This window comes from Hippichthys cyanospilos, chromosome 19 (genome assembly GCF_059441005.1).
Source record: "Hippichthys cyanospilos isolate Australia breed blue-spotted pipefish chromosome 19, RoL_Hcya_1.0, whole genome shotgun sequence".
Classification (NCBI taxonomy): domain Eukaryota; kingdom Metazoa; phylum Chordata; class Actinopteri; order Syngnathiformes; family Syngnathidae; genus Hippichthys; species Hippichthys cyanospilos.
The window spans coordinates 8,991,919-9,015,878 of NC_142387.1; the positions used below are offsets into that span (position 1 = coordinate 8,991,919).

General features: G+C 38.3%; 1 protein-coding gene across 1 annotated transcript in view; it reads right to left on the minus strand.

The window, feature by feature from the left end:
• Positions 1-23,716, minus strand: part of znf438 (zinc finger protein 438) — a 32,670-nt gene extending 8,954 nt beyond the window's left edge. Inside the window, exons 1-3 of the mRNA XM_088441881.1 lie at positions 23,598-23,716; positions 22,360-22,449; positions 2,935-3,007 (exon numbers count right to left, since the gene is read on the minus strand). The gene's annotated coding sequence lies outside the window, so the exon portion shown is untranslated. The remainder of the gene's footprint in view (positions 1-2,934; positions 3,008-22,359; positions 22,450-23,597) is intronic.
• Between the last annotated feature and the right edge of the window lie 244 nt (positions 23,717-23,960).

Genomic DNA, 23,960 nt, shown 5'->3' on the forward strand with positions numbered 1-23,960 from the left:
TGGGGGGCTTTGTCAAAAATGATAGTTCTGGCTTGGTGAGGCTCTTCTTCTGAAATTTTGATGTTTTATATTTGGTTATATTGCCCTGGGTCAAACATGGACGAAATAACTGAGAAACACTGCATTAACCTCTTTCAACCAATGACCTTTGACATACTTTCAGCAAATCTGTATATCACCCAAAGGAAGTGAATAAATAATGTGTTCACAGATGAACCAAATAGACATATTTACAAGCTTACACATAAATAATTATTACGGCAAAAAGGATTTGGACGTGAGTGGCATCAATGTAGAGTGAAGGTGACAGCAGTGTGTCCAAAAGCCTGTCCAGAAATGTGTGTTTGTGGTCTCAAGTGTTAACACCCTATCCCTCCCCAGGCAGCCAGACGGTCTTAGTCATCCAGACTTTGCAACGCTAAACCTTTACCTGACCTTTCCTTACGCGGTGACATTTGGACCCATTCGAATAGGTCAAACAGCACTAAGGAGTGTGGAAGGAAAATGGAGGGGAGCTTGATGAAATAAATAAGATGTTGAGTGAGAGCAGTCGGCAGAGAAACAAGACGTGCACATCGACTGTCTGAAAAAAAGAAACCATTGAAAAAAAAAGTATGTAGTATTCAAACTTGATGTTCTACAACGGTGGTTCTCAAACGAGAGTACACCTAGAGAGTATATGAAGGCGCATCACAGGATATAATGGATTTTAACGGTTTCTGTATCAGATATCAAATATAATATCATGCGAAATATTAGATGCATATATATCAAAATTTGATGAATTATTGACTTGACTCCCTTTCGTTATAGATTATAGATTATAAGGGCGAACGTTTGGTTGTACCCCGTCAACTAGAGCTTATATTACCAAAGGAATACCAATAACACAACCATATTAGAGATCAACGGTCTTGCATCTCAAGTTACTAATGATACAAAAAGCATCGTAACCACAGGGAGGGGAAAAAACACTTCCCCTTTTTCCTAGTTTACCACGAAACCACTTTAGATTCATCAGCACGATTTGATGCTCTGCTCAAAGACAAGAGGATGCAATGTGTGATGTACTGTAGCTCTAATATATAAACATTATAATATTTGAAATAAACACTTCAACACAGCATCTTAAAAAGAGTTTTGTTCATATTGGCACTGCCTGGGGAGAAGGGGCGTCATTGCAACCTCTACTGGGACACAAACACCTTAATGATCCCTCGACTCAATGGGACAAATTCAATGGGGAATCTGAGAGGAAGGAAGATGCCGGCATGCTAATTCTGGTCCCCTCTGCATCTCGGATAAAACATTGGAAAAGCAGTGGCTTGTCGAAGTGGAAAGTTCTGCACATCTAATTTTTGACTTTTTTTTTTTTTTGCATCATGTCGTTCTTAGTATCATTATCTCATGCATCCAATATGAAAGAGAGTCTCATAGCGCTTTGATTTTGTGAAGCATTCCTCCCTCTCTTCCTGTTCCCAGCCCCTCATCGCCTCTTCCCCTTCCTTAGCTTTCTGCTTCCAACGATCCCTTTCATTCTCACCTCCCTCCCCTTTTCTCGGTACCTGAGTAAATAAACAAGTGTTATGTGGATGCTAATTACAGCTGGTTCAGGGACGTGATGGGCCCAAGGTAGGAAGAAGGCAAAATGAGAGGCAGAGGTGGGGGTGAAGGTAATGCAACTCAAGAGCAACCCAACACAGGCGCATGTGTGTATGTGTGTGTGTGTATATATATATATATATATATATATATATATATATATATATATATATATATATATATATATATATATATATATATATATATATAAAAAGCTCGGCTATAACAAAAAAGGCACCTCTGGCTTGGTTGAGCCATTAAAGTGATGTGACTCAAAGAAAGCAATTGAAGGCAACGCCAACTTGGAAGAATACTTGCAGGAAGAATTGTTCTTCCACTTCTTAGAAAAATAGTTGAAAAGTTGAAACAGTTGAAAAGGCAGAAAGGGGGGCAAAATTCAAATAAAAAAAAAATCAGACATACATTTGTCTTCGGTACAGTCCACGCTACACCTGAACAGGATAAGCCATATTCAGAAGGGGTGGATGGAAGAAACATCAAAGACCGGCCAGTGTCCCAAAATGTAATGTGGTCCAACACAAAAGTTCTCCTCCTCCTGATATTCAACGGTAGTTGTAAATACACAAGTTATGAAAATCATAGGGGAGATTAAACATCAAAGACATGCCCGTCCTCACTATCTCCTGTTAATTAATGAGGAAGCAAGCACTCTAAAGACGGAAAGGAAGGTGAAAGGATGCAAGAGACCAGGTAGAAGAGACAGTTGAAGTGATTGATTTGTGGCTAGAGGACATGGTTGGCATCTCACGAAACTACTGTTTTAAATGTTATCCTGAGAGGTTTCTTGATTAAAAGAAATCTTATGATCCCAGATTAGGATGAGATTGGTAATGACAGGTGCAGGAGAAACCTTAATGTTACAAAGACTTGCGTAAGCTTTTAATCTTGCGTTAAATCCACTGCAAACACCGACAGACACACAAAGTGGAAAGGGAAAGGTAGAAAGGATCACAACGTATAAGGGATTGCAGAGGAGAGGCAAAATTGAAAAAAAAAATGTGATGGGTGGATAGATGAGCTATTTTTATAATGAGGTCAGTGTGAGCTATGGGATTTTTTTCTCTTGGGAATTACACACACACATACACAAGGAGTAGTCATGTATCCTGCTGTGCATGGCTACCTCCATCGAGCAGAGGTACATGATGCAACTGTATAATGCATTTTTAACAACATCCTTAATGTGAGGACAAGTCGTGTGAAAAAAAGACAATTCTACCCAGTGATTGGGTCGATCATTCACTACCAATGATGACTATAGAGGTCAAAAATACATTTTAACTAGGCAGAATAAAACTCATAGAAGATTACCTATTTGATGATTTCCTTCTTCATTAGGTGGAGCCTAGGTTGTGGTCCTGCCACCCACCTCGCCACTCTCCCCCTACGAGGAGGAGATCAAGAAGCTCAACATTAGATTAAAAAAGTCAAAAGAAAGAGTAAAAACTAAAATGAGCATCAATTGTGATGGAATGATTAATGGAAACAAGCTCACTTTGCTAAACTCTGTTGCAAAGCATATGTTCTTCTTGATCAATATTACTTGCACATGGTTCCCACCAAATTTACTCAAATAAACTAAATATTCTGTAATCTATGTATGCAGGTATTGAGTATTTTGGTTTCCGAATATCCCATGAAGATTTTTATTTTCTTCGTGAAAAACAGTAATAAACACAGAAGACCAAATAACACATTTCTTAATTATGAATGAATAACTTTGATCATCTTTAGATTGACAATTTAAACTCATATTTAAATTGTGCTTAGCAATACACAACTCTCAACTCTTGAACCATAACATTTTAGACATTTTAGGTTTGTCAAAATGTGATCAGTAGGAACGGCACTGTCAGGTTATATGCATCAAAGTGTACAGAGTTATTTACTATGTCTATTTTATGTCTCCAGCCTATATGGAGCAATTGAGCGCTGCAAGCTTGCGGTGAATTTTATCGGAGCCCAAGACACCCGTAAACACTGGCAACAGGTGCCGTATGTCAATGTCAGTGTAATAAAGTAATTTGTTAGTGCTCTGAATTGGCAATTGAACATGATTTTAGAACAACGTTGTGTTGTTTGTGTCCGGAATCGGGACTACCTGTCGCAGTAGAAAAATTCGTCAAACTGTTATGCTATGACATGCTGCTGTGAACAACTTTAAATTAAAAGTGTGCCAAGGTATTTGAAAACAAAAAAAAAAAGCTGTTTTTATGTTTTTATGGTATAATACCAGCAACTTGGTTGCCAGAAAAGTACAGTTAAATTACGGTAACACATTTTCTACATTTATAGGAAGAAATGGTCTTGAAATTGTTGATTTTACGCAGTAATTGTTAAATTAACAGTATCAATACAATTTTCTACTGTAAAAAACTGAATTCATACAATTTGTTTTACACAGTTATTGTAAAATTAACAGTATTAATAAAAAAATTTAACAGTAGAAACACTACTTTTCAGGCAAACAAGTTGCCGGTATTTTAAAACAACATGTTTTTTTTTCTTTTGTTCTCCGCATATATTATTAAGTAAACCGTTCATTTGAAAGTTGGCTTTTCATGAGGTATGTTTTACTGCCAATGCCAAGCAGTAAGAACTGTTGCTAGGATTTTTACTGACATTTTTTTTTTTTTTTAAATGACGTATTTACTCAAGTACTCGTTTCAGCTCTAGACATAGCACACATGAGCTTCCTCCAAGGATTCAACAAATGTTCCTTTGCAGGGTGTTTGGCTGTTAAATTGCTTAATTCGCAAACGCAACAATGACAAAGGTGAAAGATTTCTCAAGCGATCTATTTGCATCAAAGTGTAAAGAGTAACACGGCGCGGCGACGAGTACATTCGGCAGGGACATGATTCACACGTGGCTTCGCGCATACACACACAGACACACTCCATTTAACAAAATGAGCGCTCGTTTAGCCAACAGTGTCTCGGCAGGCAGGGACACAGGCTGCCCACTCAGTCAGATCCATCCATATTAAATAAATAAGAAGCGCTCTTGTGTGTAAATTATTCATTTAACACGCCTTATCCTCTTCCAACAACCTTGTTAGAGCAACTCGGGAGTGGAAAGAGGGTGTGCGAGGGGGGGCACAAAGCAACGACCAGGCAGACACTGTGGCTCATGAGCGACTCAGCAGAACCTGTGGTGCATCTCTAAGCTCTCTGGGCGTTCAGTCATAAGAGGGCTAATTCGGCCTGACACCTCCTTTGTTTCAAACAGAAAAGAGCTGCGTACACACGTGCAAAAGGGCACACACTGACACGCACAAACTTGAAGAGAAAGAGCACAAGAAATGAATTTTTACTGCATATTCAAAGAATAATCATTCTACTTGTCTGGATAAATTATTGAAGAACGGGAGAGCGGCAACACGCAATGAAGTAATGCAGTGGATGTTTTCCTGTGCAGCCTGAACAATGATCAGAAAGCACAGGAAGTCATCAACGCTGCACACACTGACGCTAACATGACGCAGGGTGAGCACAACGTATTCACTGCGTGCCCAGTCAAATGGATCTATGACTTGATAGCCATCAAAGGCGGGGAACGGGTTAAAACGTGGAAACGCTGATTTCTTTGAAGTGGAAAATTCCACCCAAAAAAACAAATTCCTTCTTGTTATTCAAAGAAAAATAAGGCAGGTGCCCCACAGCGGCGGGACAGCAATCTAAATTTGCTGGGACCACATGAAAACATCGTCTCTATTCCAGACCAGGGCGGCAAAATTACAGCCCTGCTCATTCTACTCTAGCATTAAACCTCAATTAGCGCACAACTTTGCCAATGATGTCATTACACTGGGACTCAAATGTCCTGAAAGTAAGGGTTACCTTAGAAAAAATAAATAAATTAAATACAAATGCTTGTATCTGAACTACTTCCAACTTTCAAGTTTTTTCTAGTGTGGTTCCTCAGCGAAAAAAAAATCCTTCGGGGAAAAAAGGTGATGTTCTTCAAATGTGTGAAAAAGAAAAACAGACAAAAAGTTTATGGTCTGATTTGTCTAAATTTACCAAGACTGGTAAGACTATCACGGCAGGTCTTTTCCAAGGGGAAAAGTCAGTTAGACAATAGACAATAATAAAAACGCTTTGACCTATTATAATCTGCCAGAAGAGCATCCAGTTGGTCACATGTAGAGAAAGAATGAACACAAAATAATGGACCTCCTTCATTATCACTGTTTGTTTACTCTGCAATTACTTTTTTATTGAATTCATTAGAAAGTTATGTTTCGCAAAAAACGAAAATTTCACTGAATGGTCACATTCTATTGGCCTGTACCCAATTGCTAGAAACATTGTAATTTATTGTTAATTCCGCAGGCCATTTTTTTAAAAATTGTATTTGGCCAACATTATACTTTATAAAAACTAACTAAGTAGAATGTATTTATTAGTAATCATTATGGTATTATTTATGTTATTAATAATGTTAATGTTATTTATTAATGTTTATTAATATTCCAACGTATTTAAAAATACATTTGAAAATGAAAGTAGATGCACATTCGTTCAAAAGTGCTTGCAAATAAGTTCAAATCAAAAACACTCCACAGTATATTGATAGCACCATGCTCCCGTAAAATGTCATCCATTTGATTTAAAAAAAATATTATAGTTATAGTTATTATAGTGCAATCATGTGGTCCATTGTTGGCTGGCTGTCCCTACATGGGGAACAAAGGAAGGAGCAACATCAACACACTTCTTCCAGACAGCACCTCCTACCTTTCTTTTTCTGACAGTTTCCTCACACTTTAAATTATTTATTGCTGCTCATAGCAACTTCTCACCCAAAGACTACTAGTTGCAGGGGAGTGGGATCATTCTCACATCTTCAAAGAGAAATCAGTTATGCTTTAAGTTTGTGGGTGTTTTTTTTTAAACCGCCCAATGGCTTTACAAAGCTTCTCAGTCACTACGCCGTCACTCACAGGTGAAAAGAGATGAATTGGTGGGGCCACTTGCTCAGAAAGTGGAACAGGCTTTTTTTTTTTTGTTGTTGTTCCGAGCAATGCTCGGGCAAAAAACTTTGAGAAGGGGTTGATTTGGAGAGGGTGAGATCAAAAGCAGCAAGTTTCTGGTGAGCGGATCCAATCAGCCGAGAGGGCCAAGGAGAGGAGGAGAGACAAGTACTTCCCTTTTAAATTGATCCCACTGAGACCCTCAAGGTTCCCCTCGTAGGACTCGCAGAAAAGCGCTAAAAATTTGGCCCCGTGGATCTGATGAGGCACTGGGAGGAGAGAGGGAGAGAAGAAAGACTGTTTTGGTGGGTGGCGGGGGGCGGAAGGAACGGAGAACTGCGAGGGAGAGATGCCAGTTGTGGCAGATCAAGAGAGGTGAGGTAGACAAGGTGCGTTCGTTTGCCAAGGGGGTATCATTGCATATCTGTGTTCCAGCAAAAAGTGCGGGAGGTATCTGCTATCAAACCAGTGCTACATGTACCATGATGAGCTCAACCAATCACAAGTGGATCTTTATTCTGCCCGGGTCTTGGCAGCAGCGACTCTGGATCATTTCAAGCTGGCCTGTGATCAGACCTTGGACCAAGATGGTGTCATTACACGGAGCTTGTTTGTCTCTCAAAGGGACATGCGCTATCAGAGCAACACAGAGACTGCATCCTGCCAGACTCACGACCAACTAAGCGTTCGCCAGCATGTGCATGAAATACACACAGTGATGGTGTATATGGATGTCTTGTCAGTCACCTCGGTTTTGAGACCAGGTCGTTTCCAGGAATTAGCAAAGGAAGAAAGATCCAAAATACGAATGGGGTATAAGTCCTTGTAATCCTTGTATCGTTCAAGTCCCTAATAATTTGTTTGAAGCTTATTTGGGTTACTTGAGGAGTATGACAGTAAGATCAGGAAAAGCAAGATGTGGGCATTCCACAACCTTTGCATGACGAGTGTGTGACACGCAATCGTGTCAAGCGCTCATTACTGGTTCTGGACAGTTTTAGGTGTTATTGAAACCTTGACTTTTTGACACCGACAATGCCAACTCACCAGCAGTGGTGAGAATTCCCTCCATCAAAAAAAAAAAAAAAAAAAAAAAAATCTAAACAAACAAACAAAAAAACACACCAAAGCCTTAATTTGATCAAATTCTCTAGTTGCACATTATTAGCTCTGTGGCATTTATAGCCTACAATAAACCAACTTGTGATGGACAGCCACTGCTCTGCATAAAAAAGTCACAGGCTAATAAATAAGCAGATCTCTACTAATACCATTAAAGTACCCTAAGGTTAACCACGCCCCTTTATCCCTGAAAGCACCACCATCCACAATCCTTTTCCCAAGACAAATGCTCTGGAATCAAATGACTAATTACCATCAACAATGCGACATTTCATCCAGATGACCATCCTGATAAAGCCATTTATTTAATTACAGAGAAAAAAAAATAAAACAGGCATATTCAAGGTTACATGAACAGATAACCTTTTTTTTAGTGGGGACTTGGTGTGGCCAATTCATTTCTTAGAGGTCAGGCTAATCATGAGTGCAAATTTCTTCAGTGTACACGTTGGAGTAGAGAAATAAGAAAATCTATTTATAAAGGAGAAAGCTGTAGAGGGGGATTAACTTAATAAAATAAAGAATGAGGACGAACAATCAATTTCAAGACTTAAAAAGCTGCTAAATACACCTCACTTATTCTTTAAAGCCACCCTTTTTTGCCTCAAGAAAAAAGATAAAGCTAAGAAACAAGTGGCAATTAATGTGTATCAATTTAACAGCTGTAAAGCCATAGTTACAATAGACACTTGACAGAGATGAGTTTGTTTGCCCCCCCCCCCCAAAAAAAAAATATCCCTATTGTAATTATAAAGGACTTTTTGATGAAGCATGTATGAGACATCCATTCAGAACTGCCCGTCATATATTTCATAAGCTTTTAGTAAGCATTATGTTTTCATAATTGTTAGCCCATCATCACCTTTATTGACCTCTTTTTTTTTTTTTTTTTTTACACATGGTGAATAGGAAAGCTTTATCTGAGAAGAAAATAGCACATTTACGAGACTAACAAGTTCATTCAAACATACGGAAAATAAAATGACAACAACAAAATTAACTGTATTATACCCTCACAAACTAAGTCATATCTATTTGATGGTTCCACTTTGAAATCAGACCCACCTGTCAAAAACATTCAATCAGCTTTTTTGGACAGGTGGGATACCCCTAAAGGCCATGCATAAAAAAAAAAAATAAAAAAAAAAGAAAATCGGTGACAGAAAACCAAACTGTCCTTTTCATCCAAAAGCCTTCAATGAGAGAAATAGCCATGTTTAACCAGAGTGGGAACATTTAAAGGCTCAGTTTGTCCACCATCCAGAATTTGGACAATTCGGACATCTTTAGACAGCTAGACACGACAATCATCCAACAGAGGCCAAATGTCTAGATTGTTCAATACGGAAATAGAAAACCTTTGCAACAATTGATCCTACGACCCATTTATAGCACAGCTAATAAAATACAAGGAGGAAGCGTAGTAAGATAATTTGTCTTGTCTGCGGAGCGCATTGACAGGCCCATTGACGCTGACATCTCTTTAACATGAGGTTGGAAGGTGTTGGGTCTCCCCCTTCAGTCGCTTGTGAGTTGCAGAGGCTGGAAATGATTAGGCCTGGGAGGGCAATTAGCCTGAGCATCGCTGGGCTAAATATAGTAGTTCAGCTTGGCCCAGCTCTGCTCCTGGGTCATGTCCACGATGCAGCCTCCACGCACATATGTTAGCACAATCTGGATTGTTTCATGACTGATGCGAAAGCTCCGCTGACTCAGACGAGATAACATAACTCGGCTGTCGATCAGGTGTCTCGTGAGCCAAGGAGTTGGGAATCAGCCCTGAAAGGAAACAATTCCCTTGTCCTCTATAACTTATAAGCTTACTAAAATGGAACCTGATATTGACTATTTAAATTTTTTCCATCACACTACAACGCAATTTCTTCTTCTCAAAAAAAAAAAATCGCGATAGGGATCTACTTTCCCACAGTCTTGCAGACATGGCCGAGAAAGCAAAGAAAGAATGCTTCTCATTTCGTAGCCTCCTGCCCCTTCAGTCGCAGTATCTCCTGCCCCTGTGAGAAAAAATGCAGATTTTATCCTTAAAAACAGGAGGTTCGCCCACTTGTTCACCTGGGACAGCTGTTGGACAGCAGAGTCAAACCAAGAAGGTTATAAGAGCCTGGGAATGTTTAACATCTAGAAAGCAATCAGAACATAGCCACTGCTCTGGGAATTGGACAGGAAATACAGAGAGTAACCCTTTCCTGCCTGAAAGGAAAGACAAGAGGAAGTAATTTAGGCTATGACAAATATTCAAACCAAAATGGGAGCCTGTTAGCGGGTCATCTCAAGAGAATTAAACACCAAGCGATCACATTAAAAAAATACAAGTCAGTGAAAAGGTCTTTGCCCCACGCCTGCTGCTGCATTTTTCTGAATATTTATCACATGTAAGCAACAGTAATGTTGCCAATGTGGAGTTTTTATTTTAAACTGGCAAACTCATTTGAACATATTTAAAAGGTATTCTGCAAGCATTTTTAAGCTTATATATTTTGTTAAAAAAGAAATTAAAACTTTCTTTTTGTCAGGTCCGACTTGGAGAAAAAAATATCAAGAAAAATAACTGTAAATCTGCTCTAAAGGTAAATTAAAAATCCACAAAAACATCTTTAATTTTTTTGGTTCTCTTTTTTTAACTTGTTTCTTACATTAAAAACATAAATACATGAAGTCAGTATTTTTCTCGGTGGTTTAAACGTGGGAAAAATATTAAAAAAAACAGCAAGATAAACCTGCAAAAGAAAAGGTTATGGCCATAAATGAAAATCTGCGATGGAGTGAAGGAGCAATAACCGAATCCTGTATGATTACTCCACAATGGCAGCTCCACACTTCCGCACAAGTGAAATGTCCTCACTAATAATACCTTCAAACCGATAATGTTTTATTTTGTGGTAAAACATCATAATAAATAAGTTGCCTTAGTGGGGGAAATAGTAACAGGTCAGCGAAAAGCTCTGAGGGATGTCCGTCCGATTAATGTGCGATTATTTTCTTTATATTTTGTATTTGTAATGATAGAATATTTTTAATTGATACAGTACTGCCAAAATATGGATCTGATATTTCTTCGCACCACTTTTAATGTATTCGATCCCATAACTTGCAATAGGACGGAGGTACAAAATAATCATGACAATCATTTCAGGGTGCGGCAGTTTTGAAATTTTAACGCCCTCTGCTGCTGACTGGAATTGACGTCAAAGTGTTCTCAGGTAACACCATGGCTCATCAGCTAGCAGGCTAGATGTTAGATATTCCGGCCAATGGCGCGCAAACAAATCACATTCAAATGATCGATTTGTTTGTGTGCATTTTTTGGATGCCTGATGATCTTTTTATGTTTGATATAGTGGCTGAATCTATTTTTTTTTCCTCACAGGATGGACCTTTCGCCTGTCACAAGACAAATAGAGGAATTTCATTCTCCTAAAGCGCAGCTGCTGACAACTAACCTTCTCTTCCTCAAACAGGCTTATGTGGCAAGACTTGCGCGTGTGTGTATAGGTGATAGGAAGTTTCGTTTCCGTCCAGTGTTCCTCCTTGCTGTTTTATTTTACTGTCTCTTGTTCACTTTTATAGTGTATATAAACCATTTTGCTTTACTGCTAATGAAAGGTGGGGGGTTGTGGGAAATACTTCTGTGAGGATCACCCCTTACAATTTAGCCAATAAGGTACATAGGTTTGCAACAATAATATTGTTCAGGCACCATTGCATGTTTCGCATTGTGATTGAGATCACTGACTACCAGTGAATTCATAATGATAATTTAGTTGATCTAGAAAGGTTGTAAAGAGATCGTGTGTATTCATTTTGGTATTACCATATATAGTATATTAATGTTATTGCGTAGATCATTGAAGTGCAATTTTGGTTTAACGTTTACTGTATTTCAGAGAACATGGAAAGGTATTCCATTTGATCCGTTTATTGAGATCTTTTGGCCCATACACACAATCATAAACTTGGTGGAACATGGATTGTGTGCAACTTTGGGTATTTATGGTAATATAAACTCGAGTTGCGTCCCAAGGAAAAGGAAAAACAACTGCTTCGAGCGAATTCAAAGTTACACTGGCGAGGCGTTCAGGATCGCAAATATAATGAAAATACCAGACTGAAATAATGAGACCGAAAATAACAAATTTGAACACCAAAATTAAGGGTGCATCTTAAACACAGACGTGTCTTCTATTTGGGGAATTCTAGAACTATATTAAAAAAAAAAAAAAAAAATCCAATTAAAAACAACAACTAAACAATTAGTTTACAAGGAAATGCAAAATTATAGACAGTACAATTTTAACTGAAATACAAAGAGGAAACAACAAATACATTTTTTAAATAAATATAAAGTTAAAAAGCTGTTTTTCCACAATTTTAAACTATAGAAATTGAATGTTACAAGTACGGGTGTCATTTGAATTTTTTTATATAGATTATTCTATTGAATATTCCATCAATTATTAAATAAAAAAAAAATGTGTCTTACAAAACCATTTTCCCCCCAGTTTGAATGTATTTAGCAATTATTGTTTTTTATTGTGTCTAGTTTATTTTAAAGGGATTGGTCATCATTTTCCCAGACTAAAAGCAAACTTTTCAAATATCATACCTAATAAAGACTAGAAAAGGCTAAATTGGAGGATTTGGACAAATCTAAGTTGTATAACGGGTCTAAACAATTACTCGATCCAGAAAACTGTCAATAAATTTGATCATTCGTTCGTTCTTGATTAATTGGTTAATTTTGACAGCGCTACATTCTACGCACCCAAAATACAATCCTAAAAATGGCATTGACTCAAATCACATTTGAAATCCCTTCCCCTTTTACCCGCTAAAGTCGATTCCTTGCGCACACTAAATACATACGCAGCAATATTTATACAGCCTTTGGCGCCAGAATAAAAGACACAAATACATTCATCACACGGTGAGGTTATTGTGCCAGCCAGAGAGAGTTGGTGATCAAACAGTGCCCTCCTGAAAGAAACTGTTCATCATCTACCATTTGCCACAAGAGAAAGGAGATAATGCGGTATGGCTTACAGTCGATGTTGCCCTGGCAAGATCCCTCCATGTCCTTGGAGTGACATTATTTATTGAAATACATTCAGATATGTATAGTGAATGCATTATGAACAGAGCTTCTGTTGGAGCGATATTGGCTCTAACTCGGATTAAAATTGGCTTGCTCTTTCTTAACAGATGTCCCTTGTGACAGGCGGTGGGGATAACAGAGGAAAAAGGCTCTGAACGGTTTCATTTACCCTTTTCATGGATGGAAGGGATTTCTTTTTGATGGCCTATTTAATGTATAGACAATTTATGGCCGTTCTTTGAATCGAGATTTTGATCTTAATTACTTTGTTAATTAGCTGGGATTCACAGGAGAAGCCTTGGTCTCGTCCAGGTCTCTCTGCATTGCTGAGAGGGCTTCTCGAGAATCTCTCAAATCCTCTATTCTGTTTTTAAAAGTACCATCCCTGCACTTGTGACTCTGATTTGCAAGTCTGTCTTTTTTTTTTTGTTTTTTTTTTTTTTTTACCCTTCGAATGTCTGCAAACCACAGAGAGCTCCAGCTATCGGTTTCCACTGCCAGGGGAAAGCAGAGCAGAACCTGGCTTTCTTTCCCTACCTTCTTACGTTCATGCAGTAGACTTGAATCGCATGGACGCATTCCACAGATTTATGTTTATCGTTTTCCAATGAAAGAGTCAGAGAGGTAAGGTGATGAAATGGCTCCCTCATTCCTTGTGCCTCACCCTTGATTTATGGATCAAACATTTAGCTAATCGAAAAGAAATGGACTGTCAAAGGCATACAAATGGTCTATTGTGGCTGTTTTGTGAACTTTCTAGTCAAACAATGGTTTTCATTTGCATGTGATGTTTACTAGCTTGTGATATATTCAAACAGGTTGTGCGGAACATGAACAAGAAGTAGGCGTTATTGGCACCCATGCTTTCTTGACAAGAACAAGCTAAGAGCGAGGAAAGGAGAGGTCCAGCTGAGGCAGCTGCTTGCTATTACTCACCCCCCTCCCCTCTGGCAGGAAATGAGCAATCATTTAGTACTGACAGGTACATGCTGAACCACTGCTATCTCTGCTCTGAACCAACCAAATAATGGATTACAGCAGTTTAGTATTAACCTTAAGCCTCTCAAAGTATCAACGCTAGGTTCGGCAGTTTATATCTTTTCAGGTGCAAGATTTTTTGAGCAGGGCGAATCATGAGGTGACGTGGCCCTTAACCGATAAATGGACTTGAATCCACAGCCATATCAGAATCCATGTCCACAAGTGTGATGCAGTATCAAAGAGAACAAGGAAAAACAGCTTTTTAAATCCCATTCAAACATGTGAGGTGCTTTTCTGGTTGTGAAAAGCAGTAATTTAGAGGCCTCTGGTGTGTTGGAGGGTTTAGTGGGTCCAGCTGGATATGGAGTGTAGCTGTGGACGTGCCTTAATGCACTGCCAAAGAACACGAGCAGTTCCCAGTGACATTGGTTGCATAAAAGTGACAGTTGAAATTAGGATCCAACGATACAGATTTTTTGAGGCCAATGCTGATTTGACCGTTTCACAGAACCGTATTTTATTTAAAAAGGCTCACCAGATTATAAGGTGCGGTTTCAGTGAACAGGTCAATTTATGGAAATTGCCATTTAAAGGGTGCACTGGGGAAAAAAAAAGCACAATACTGTATGTTAAGGTAACCAAATCAGTACAGAAAATGAGTCAAACTTTATTCAATTCAACTAGACCGATAAATAAGGCAAACCAACACTTTTTACAAAAGCGTTGACACTAATAAAAGCGCCGGAAGAAGAAACACTATAGTGTAGAGTGAACCTTAGTTCACTCTTGGTGAACTAAGATTTGTTGTAGCATACTGTAATGTGATGACAGTGAAATCAGTGAACTATTAATGATGTCATTGGTATTTCCTATTATTGAAGTTTTGAAGAATAAACTCGAAATCTAGCTTCTGTTTCCTTTCTTGGTCATTTACATCAGTTGGCTACGTATACAGTGACAATGTACAACGGTGACACGAACAATGAATTCAACAATAAAAGAGGAAGGCAACAAGTTACAGTTAGTTCTGTGTGCTGATAAACACAAATGGCTTTGAATCATCCCTCCTTTTTTTCCCCAATTGTTCCTATTCCATTACTGGAAGGAAGTGGTGATTCGGTTTAGCTTGGTGCTGCAGTGGTTGGTATCCCCAATGGGAGGGTGCATAACATAACTGTTGCATAGTCTGACTGTCATTCATGGTGTGATTTTTCTATGATATCCGAACGAAGATATTAGTCTATGTTGATACATCGCAAATGTAATTAATCGTACGATGTCCACAAAGAGGAACATGTAAACACGCTCAGTGGTTTTGTCTGATAGTCCTCAACAAACATTTCTGTTGTGCAAACCCCAGATGTCTCATTACTGCAAAACAAGCAGCAAGATGAACAACATCGAAGCCACCGGCCCTCAACGATGCCTCCTTTTCAATTAGCGAAGATTATCCCAGCCAGAGTGGGTCTTCCTGCGCAGTGATTTGCCGCCTTGCCTCGCACATGACGGCCATGTGTCATGTCAAAATAAATTTACTGAGTAGTGGAATTAAAGGTGATTGCACAGGGGGAGTTGTAGCTCCACACGAGTGCACAACAATCTTAATAGCACGAGGTTGCTCCGGCATCTATAAACTTTACAACCTATGAGAATACATAGGCAGAGCCACAGTTACACACTTACCACCCCTCACTACCTCTCATAAATTAAAGCGATAGCATCCCACGATCCTTACAATATACAGTAGCTTTACTTGGCAGGCATTAATCAAATCATAAACCTAAGCAAAGGGAAATTCTGCAGGGCCATTTATTAGCTAAAGGAGGTAGGCACACGGATCCAGTTTTTTCATGGATCTGCAATATGATCATCTTGTTGTGCAACCAAAGACGGCTAGTCTTGAAATAGAAAATGCAGCTGCAAAACAGTGAAGCACTTTGCCTGACAGTAACGCTGCATAACTTTCCAGAGTGTCTGTGCCATAGCTGGAGCAACTCCACTGACCATGGGCGTCTGTGGTTAAAATGTGCTTGTCTACAGGTCCGGAGGAGGCGGGCAGGCTCCAACTACTGCTGACACGGAGCACCCTTGCAGGGGAACGACTGAGTAATGGCAGGGTAACGCGATCCAGAGCTCGAAGGGAGTGGGAGCAAGCGTGACGCCTAAATCATAGCTGTGGGAAGGAGAACGGGAGACGTGCAAAATGTGTTTGCAAGACGGATCTGTAGGAAGATGAGAGGCTGAGGAGACAAAGGGTGGGGTAATGAAATAAATTAACAGGGGGGCAGTAGATTTTGGAAACCGCCCCAGAACACGGGGTGCAAGGAAACGCCTCTCTGCTGCCATTCATGATCGTACCGCACCTCTTGAAGTGGGAGGACCCTCAGAGGAATGACAGGGTGTGGCTTGGGTCTCATATTTTATAAGACATCATAAACATGCACCAGTTCCAAAACACGTAACATTTTACTTCATTTCATGAGCTAATGCGGAAGGGACATGTCGCCTACAACTGTGAGGAACTGGTTTGGACCATCCATCCCAACATCCCTCAGCCCCAGATACCCCTACTACTCCCTAAATGAGGGTAACATGAGCTTTAATGGGGTTATGGCAAGTTTCAGGATATCTAATTGAATCCTTTTGCCAAAGCACAGTACACCGTGCCTTTTTCTTTTCAGATTAAGAGCAAATTGATTGGAACTTGAAGAAAAATCCATTGGAAGATGAGGGAGTTTATTGCTAAATTCTTAAGCGCTATCCCACTGAGGGGCAGCTGTTGGCGTGTCGGCTCTTACTCCATTCCAAAAATCCATGCGTTGGTCAAGGGGGTTGAAAAAGTATTTCGTAGAGGGTACTAAGAGCTCCTGGCACATTATTGTTGTGTTGGTGCACTATTGTAACAGTCCAAGTGGGACTGTTATGTTAAAAATATGTTGGTGATGCTCGTATTTCTAATCATGCAAGCATGTTCTGTCCGTTTTGAAGATGATGTTGTAACCAGGCAGTTTGAAAAGAAAGTTTTAAATAAAACCTAACTTAAAAAAAAACAAAAAACGCCCATGTTCCATCTTTCCGAGGATGTATCCGATGCTACAACTTGTGGATTCGATTTCAGTGTGGCCTGTACGTGACAAAAAATAATTTTCTGTTAAATTTTTGTTGACGCATCTTTTACTTCAGTGTGGCGCACAGTCAGTATATCAAAATGTATCCGAAATAATTTCTTTTAAAAACAAAGTCTAATAAGACTATCAGAGAAGCAATATTCAGCCAACTATTACTGAGCCAAAAAAAAAAACACATTTTTCCATCCACCATATGGTCTTCATTCATTATTCAGACCTGAGATGCGCTTTCCTTGTTCTTCAGCCATCCGCTCATGGCATATTTGGGCAGCACTTACTCGACAGGACACGTATGCGCAGACTAGTAAAAAGGGGGGAAAAAAGATGTTTTAAAATTGCTAACTTCAACAGTTTTTGGGCAATTAGATTAGAGCGGGGATGTTCGAAAATCTGCTGGTGGTCCATTTTTGTCCTGCTGCCCGATGGCTACCGCACGGTACATACAGTATATATACAGGAAGGCATGGGCTGATATATGATTGTGAAAGTGTGATAACCATGAGAAAAAATATCACTGTCACGCATGGAATCACACTTATTAAAATTAAACCTTTATGTTTTCCACTGAACACAATCTATATTTTTCTTAAAAAAAATATTGAATGTTTGGTACATTTAGAAATGTGTATCATGTTCACTACAAATGAACGAATAAAAAAATTGACATGCTTCTTTTTTTTATTTTTATTAGCAAGTCACAGTGCCCTGTCACTGGTAAGCTGTTTTTAAGACAGAGCTTCTCCTTATCCTCCAAGCATGCTACAAAGGTTAAAAAAAATATATATATTTTCAACGAGGCCGCTTGTTGGGTCAACTCTGCAAGCACTAGTGATACCATATCACAAGCTCTTTTATTGTCCAACTGCGCCACGTTTTCATAAATATCCACTGTGAGCAGAAATAGATTTTGAAAAAAAAAAACTTCTCTGAAAAAAAATTTGATATCTTCAAAATAAAATTGAATGTTACTTGGAACCTTTAATATTATACACAACCCAAGTTTGTTTGACTAGCATGAGTATAAATGTGTTTTTGATCAGGCGTGTATTTGTTATGTTTGCCTTTTTGAAGTCAAGTTTTGAGAGCCATCTTGTAAGATTGAAAAAAACTGTAGGGAGAGTGCGTCATGACTTGGTTTGGACATGCAAACTTGTCCTCCATGCACGCCAACAAGGTAAAAAAAAAAAAAAAGGAACACAAACTGCCATCTAATTATTTTCAGAGGCAGCTTGTTGAGTCAATTCAGGAGGCAGCCAATCATATTCTGCCCCTTATAAATGCTTCTTTTTTAAATTAAAATAAAAGAAAAACACGCTCATTACTGGAGATAGAGACTATTAGCGGCTACTGAAACCTTGACTTTTTAACACCACAGTAAACCATCAAAATGGTTATCGGGCCATGTTTATAGCTGAATTACTGCTCTAATGCCATGGATAAGCAGTATAGAAAATAAAAAAAAAAACTTAATATGTATTTGATGGGGCGAGTTCACATTTACAAATGGTTGGCCAATTACTGCCTTTCTAGTGTATAAACCAGTAAAGTAAATTGTCATCTGTAAGTATGCATACAATTGAATTCAAGGTTTTACTGTAGAGTTCATTTCAGAGCATCTTATCGCTCACTTGGAAAATTGGTTAGCTGACTCGTTTTTAAGAGTTTTCACAGGCCCAGTGCAGCTCTCACCTCTTTGGTGGAGTCGGTCACAGTCGGACTGTGACAGCCTCGTTTATCACGCTCACCGTGGCAAATCGCTCACACTTCTAAGGTCGCGTCGTATTCGGTGGCTCTAAGCGAAAAGTAACGTCGTCGTATTTTTCATCCCTCCCAACATGAGTAAGGGCTTGGCATGTAAACATGGCACCTTGCGTAAACAAAATCCATGCCGTACAGCTGGTTGTGATGTTGACTTTGGCTTGTGAGCGGTTCCACTGTGGTTTCTCATGTGGCGAGATGGAGGGTGGAAGCAGGCAAAGGAAACTTAGATGCTTGTCTAACGTTTCCGCTCAATCATAACTATGATCATATTACACAGACAAAAAAAAAAATCAGGCGCCACTCATTAAAACTCTTTGAAGAAACAGTCGCGGCAAAAAAATGTCAAAGTCCCGATAAAGCTCAAAAAGTGTATTGCTTTTTCAACAGCAGTGACTTGGCTGCTATTTTCTGAATAAGAATTTTAATTACGTGTTCATTCTCTGACTAAAAAGGTGCATTTCAAACTTTTTTCTTCTTTTTTTCAAATATCAACACTGTGCCATATAATCAGGTGCACAAGTGTATGAACGTCGAATTGAACTTGAATAAAGTTTGACTCATTTGCTATACTGGTTTGTTTCCTTTTAAATTGCATCATGTAATGCACTATATAAACAAGTATGCCTTATAATCTGGTGTGCCTGATAACCAGTTGCACATTATATCTAGAAATGTCCAAAAACAGTTGTTCATTGAGTCTGCGCCTTATCATCTGATGTGCCTTATAGTCCAAATATTACAGTACTCTCGCTGAACATGGGATGTTTAAGATCATTAGCAATTAGCAAAGGAGAAGAGGAAGTTATTGACCTCATCTCTCTATAAGTAACTTTAAGAACAGTAATATGTGTTTAACGTACATAACGTGTATGTGCGAACAAAATACTAGTAAGCATTTGTTGACTTCAAATGGCAATTGCTAGTATGCTCATGCTAATTGCGATTTCTAACCTGTTAGATATGCAAATTTTGATAGACTATAATAAATAATGAGTAGTTATACACACTGATTTCAACTCACGTTCAACAGTAGGCGATTATAAAATTGCAAATAAAATGAATGGCATCAAGTGAGTTATAGACTACGTTCTACCAAATAATGAAAGAACATTTAACTGATCTGTTTGTCACAATGTCGCGACCGTAGATGGATTCATATAAAAAAAAAAAAAAACAGTAGTAATTAATTAATCATATTTCAAATTTGAAAAAAAGGGACAGTTACGGGCATGTTTCCATAGAAATACTACAAGACGAAAACAATGCATTATTTGCATGTTTTGATCCGGACACTAAATACTTAAAAAAAGCCAAATTGCAATAGTAGATTGACACAAGACCCCACTGTCAGAGCTCAACAGGGAAAAAAAATTAATAGGGGTAAGTGAAGGGTAAATGCACGCTACCCTTTTGGGGGCAACATGTGATGACAGCTAGACAGTAAAATGGCAACAGTTCAGAAAAAAATTGCAGGTCTGAAGGGGTGCGAAATGAAAACTTCCTGCAAGAGTTGCAGCATGTGGGATTCGCTGACCTTTACAGCTCGTTATAATGTGACAAAACCTGGCTTCCTGGCAGCGGTGAAAATAATATTTTGTACCTGGAAAGGAAAACCAAAACCCCCTCTGGAATACACACCACAGTGAGAGCTATTTCCAGTTTCGGTATGTTGGCTCTGCTTGGAGGGGAATTTCTCCTTTACTCCTCCTCCTCAAATCACATCTTCAATTTATCACAGCTGATCACTCACATCTAGGACTATCACTACTACACAACAAACAATTCTCAACAAATGATAATGCTTAGTCCTCGCAAGAATTCCAAACCTTTTTTTAAACTCACTGATTGTAAGAAACATCGACGCTGACATACTGCAAGCTCAGAGTTGCCAACCGTGGGCTGATCAAGCAGAAAGCTTCCAGTCACCAATCGATTAGGAAAGTGATACAGCAGATGGCTCGCTTCGCAAAATAATTTCTTTCACATATTCATCTGGTGAAGAGCCAACATAAACTGCACAAAAACAAACTTGAAAGGTGACTGGACAAATGTTCATTCCTTTACATTAACAATATTAAATAATTTGCAAATAAAACAACTATCTGACAATCTGTCAGGCATTTTTTTTTTTTTTTGCATGCAGATTGAACTGGATTACTTGAATTCTTTTTTAACTCATTCAACCCTCCATACGTATTTTTACGTTTTTTGAATTAAGAAAGATTAAGTACAGTAATTTGTGAATTAAGTACTAAGCAATTACTTTAGAGACTTAGGTACAAAAGTAACCATTTACTTTTGGCACTGAAAGTACTAAAGCGATTATTTTAGAAATTTAAAAACTATAATAATCAATTGCCACAAGTAATTAAGTACTAAAGCAGTTCATTACTTTAGGTAAAAAGTACTAAACTAATCCTTCACTTTCAGTATGAAGTAATTGATTACATTAGGCACTTAACTACCTAAAAGAATTTATTGTAAAAAAGTAATGAATTGCTTGACTACATAAAAACTTAAAGTAATTGGTTACCTTCGTACATTGGTACTAACTTTAGTACTGATTAGTACTTTTGTACTAATATCGTTAACATTGGATCGGGAACTATTTTGTCACAATTTGGCAAATTTTATATTATAATTTCAATAATCTACTTTTGGTCAGTGCACACGTTTTTAATTTTCACCAGTCAGCCTGAATTTAAAAGTTTGATTTATTAAAAAATAAATCCTGTGCAAAATATTTAGACAACGATAATGCAGATTTTAACTGACTGTAACTGGTTTTATTGTGAATTTAAAATTCATAGCTTATGCATAACTTGCTTAAATGTCACAATTAACTAATTCAATCCCAAAGAAGTATTTTTATGTATTTTTCTAAGTCAAGGCATGAACTGTTGAGTTAAGTAGTAAATATAAACTTCTTGCATATCACTCATCCAACATTCTACCAATTTTGCAAAACATCAATTTCACGATTGTATTACTTTCAAAACAGTGTTGAAAATGGCTTACTCCCTCTGATGATGCAATATTAACTGTTGAACAACAGTGCAATATTTGGTGTCTACTGAAAAATGAAGAAATTGAGGCTCGCGGCCAACTTATGACATTTGCAAGCCTTTCAATGACTTTGTTTAGTGGTTTAGTCTGGACTCCCATAATGCAAAGTTCTTGTTATGTAATGTGGGACTTGTAGTTGACAAAAGTATCTGTGCCTTTGAGTGTGTACGGCTTTAAAAGGGGAGTGATGTGAGTGTCAGTGAATGAGGGTTGCTGGTTGTTGATTGGCTAAATCATGGCCACTGGCTACATGAATGTGCATATTACGTGTTTGTTTTTTTTCCTTCGATAAAGTAATTTAAGTAATTTAAAGAGCATCTATGATTTTTTTTTCTTGACAACCTGGAGCAAGCATACAAAAATAATCCAACTACCAATTGTAGACTCTTTTAAGCATCATCATTTTGTGCAATCGTGAAGGTCGAAAAGAATGTATAAACGACATCAAAAAGTGTACATTGCAACATTTGCTCCACTTTCTAACCTCTGTCAAAGTAGGATTCATAAAACCCATCACTTCAATCACAATTGACCAGTCACATGTTTATGATTAAAGTAGGGCAGGAAGGATGCACAAAGCTACATACCAGTTTCCCCAAAATGTGGGCCTCACGATCCATCAAAGTATCCCTACTTAGGTAGGGCACAGTTTCAGAACTTTGGTCCTTAAAGCCTCCCTGTAAAAAAAAAAAAAAAAACATGAAAAAACAATTTAGAGAAACTGTAAAAAAAAAAAAAAAAATGTCATCTGGTATGAAAAAAGAAAAACCATCCCTTTGATAAATGCTAATATCCATCCATTCATCCATTTTCTATAGCCGCTTATCCCCACAGGGATCATAAAGTCTAATCTGTTACAACAAACAAAGAGGAGCTCCAGCATCTCATTTGTCTAACCTTGTATTTGGCTGTTTATTACAAGGTGCATACCATTGTATCTGACACCAACAGAAATGTAGAGAATGGTAACATATAATGCCACTTCCACTGCACATGATAGCGCAGGTCAGGATGGAATGTTTTGCTACAAATACACTAGTGAATGTAAATTTCAACTGGTTAACAGCAATTGGTCTATCACTATTGGTACCAGTAGTGTGCAAGAGTCAACAAGTGCAAAAATCTTTTACCTTGTGTCATGTACCTTGCAATAGCAAAAATGGGTAACTAGCTAAAAAACTAACTAGCTAAAAAAATAAAAAAAACAACTGATATACACGTCGCTTCCTGGTTAATATATGCGTCATTACGTTTAAGTAATTAGACTTGGATTGCAAAAGATAACATGAAAAACATGGAGCAATGCTTGGTTGAAAGAACAGCTACCTAAAAAGTAATTTGAAAACAAGGGGGGCGTGTTTTCATAAAAGTTTTCAAATCTGCAAACCATTATCACCGAATCAGCAGTGCAGACACAACTGAGATGCATTGTATGCACGAAATCACAGCATCAATGTCAGTGCATCACTTTGAGATGATTTATGACATTGTTTGTTGCTGGTATCCGAATTTAGTGACGTTTGTCTGCGTAGCATCGCCGTAGGGTTAGCACGGGCCTGCTCTGCACTAACTGTACACAAACTAGCAGATGTGACGTTCGAATTCAAACATGAAAGTTGTTGCATGTGCATATTCACCGCAGTTTTATAGTATTGCATGTTATTGTGTCTCAACTTTGACAAATATTATGAAAACGTAAAGCAGTTATTCGAGCTAAATGTACAAGCTTGGCAACATTGCCAACTAAGCCCTGTTTGGATTTGGTGACGTGTCTCAAAGCAGCAGGCTCCATTTAGGTCTTGAATTACTTCGAAGCATGTCTCACCTGAAACTCCAAACAACTGGAGGTTGCACTTTCACTCAATTGACGAGGTCATTTCCGAAAATCCTTGGCAAAATCGGCGATTCTCATCTCTGTTTCGCTTCAGCCATCTTGGACGAAACCTTCAACGAGACTACACGGGGGTGCTCATATGCAGGCGACAATAGTCATCGCTTATTTCTCGTGTCGCATCGGCTCATAATAATTGTAGACAGCTAATTTTCTGAGGTATTATACGGATTGTTTATTTTCGCTAGCGACTGGTCAAAGAATAGTGGCTTGTAAACATGTTGTATTGAGTACTCTATATCCAAAAAAATGGTACAGTCCGACTGTCTGCGAGTCTGCTGTTATTGCAACCAATAA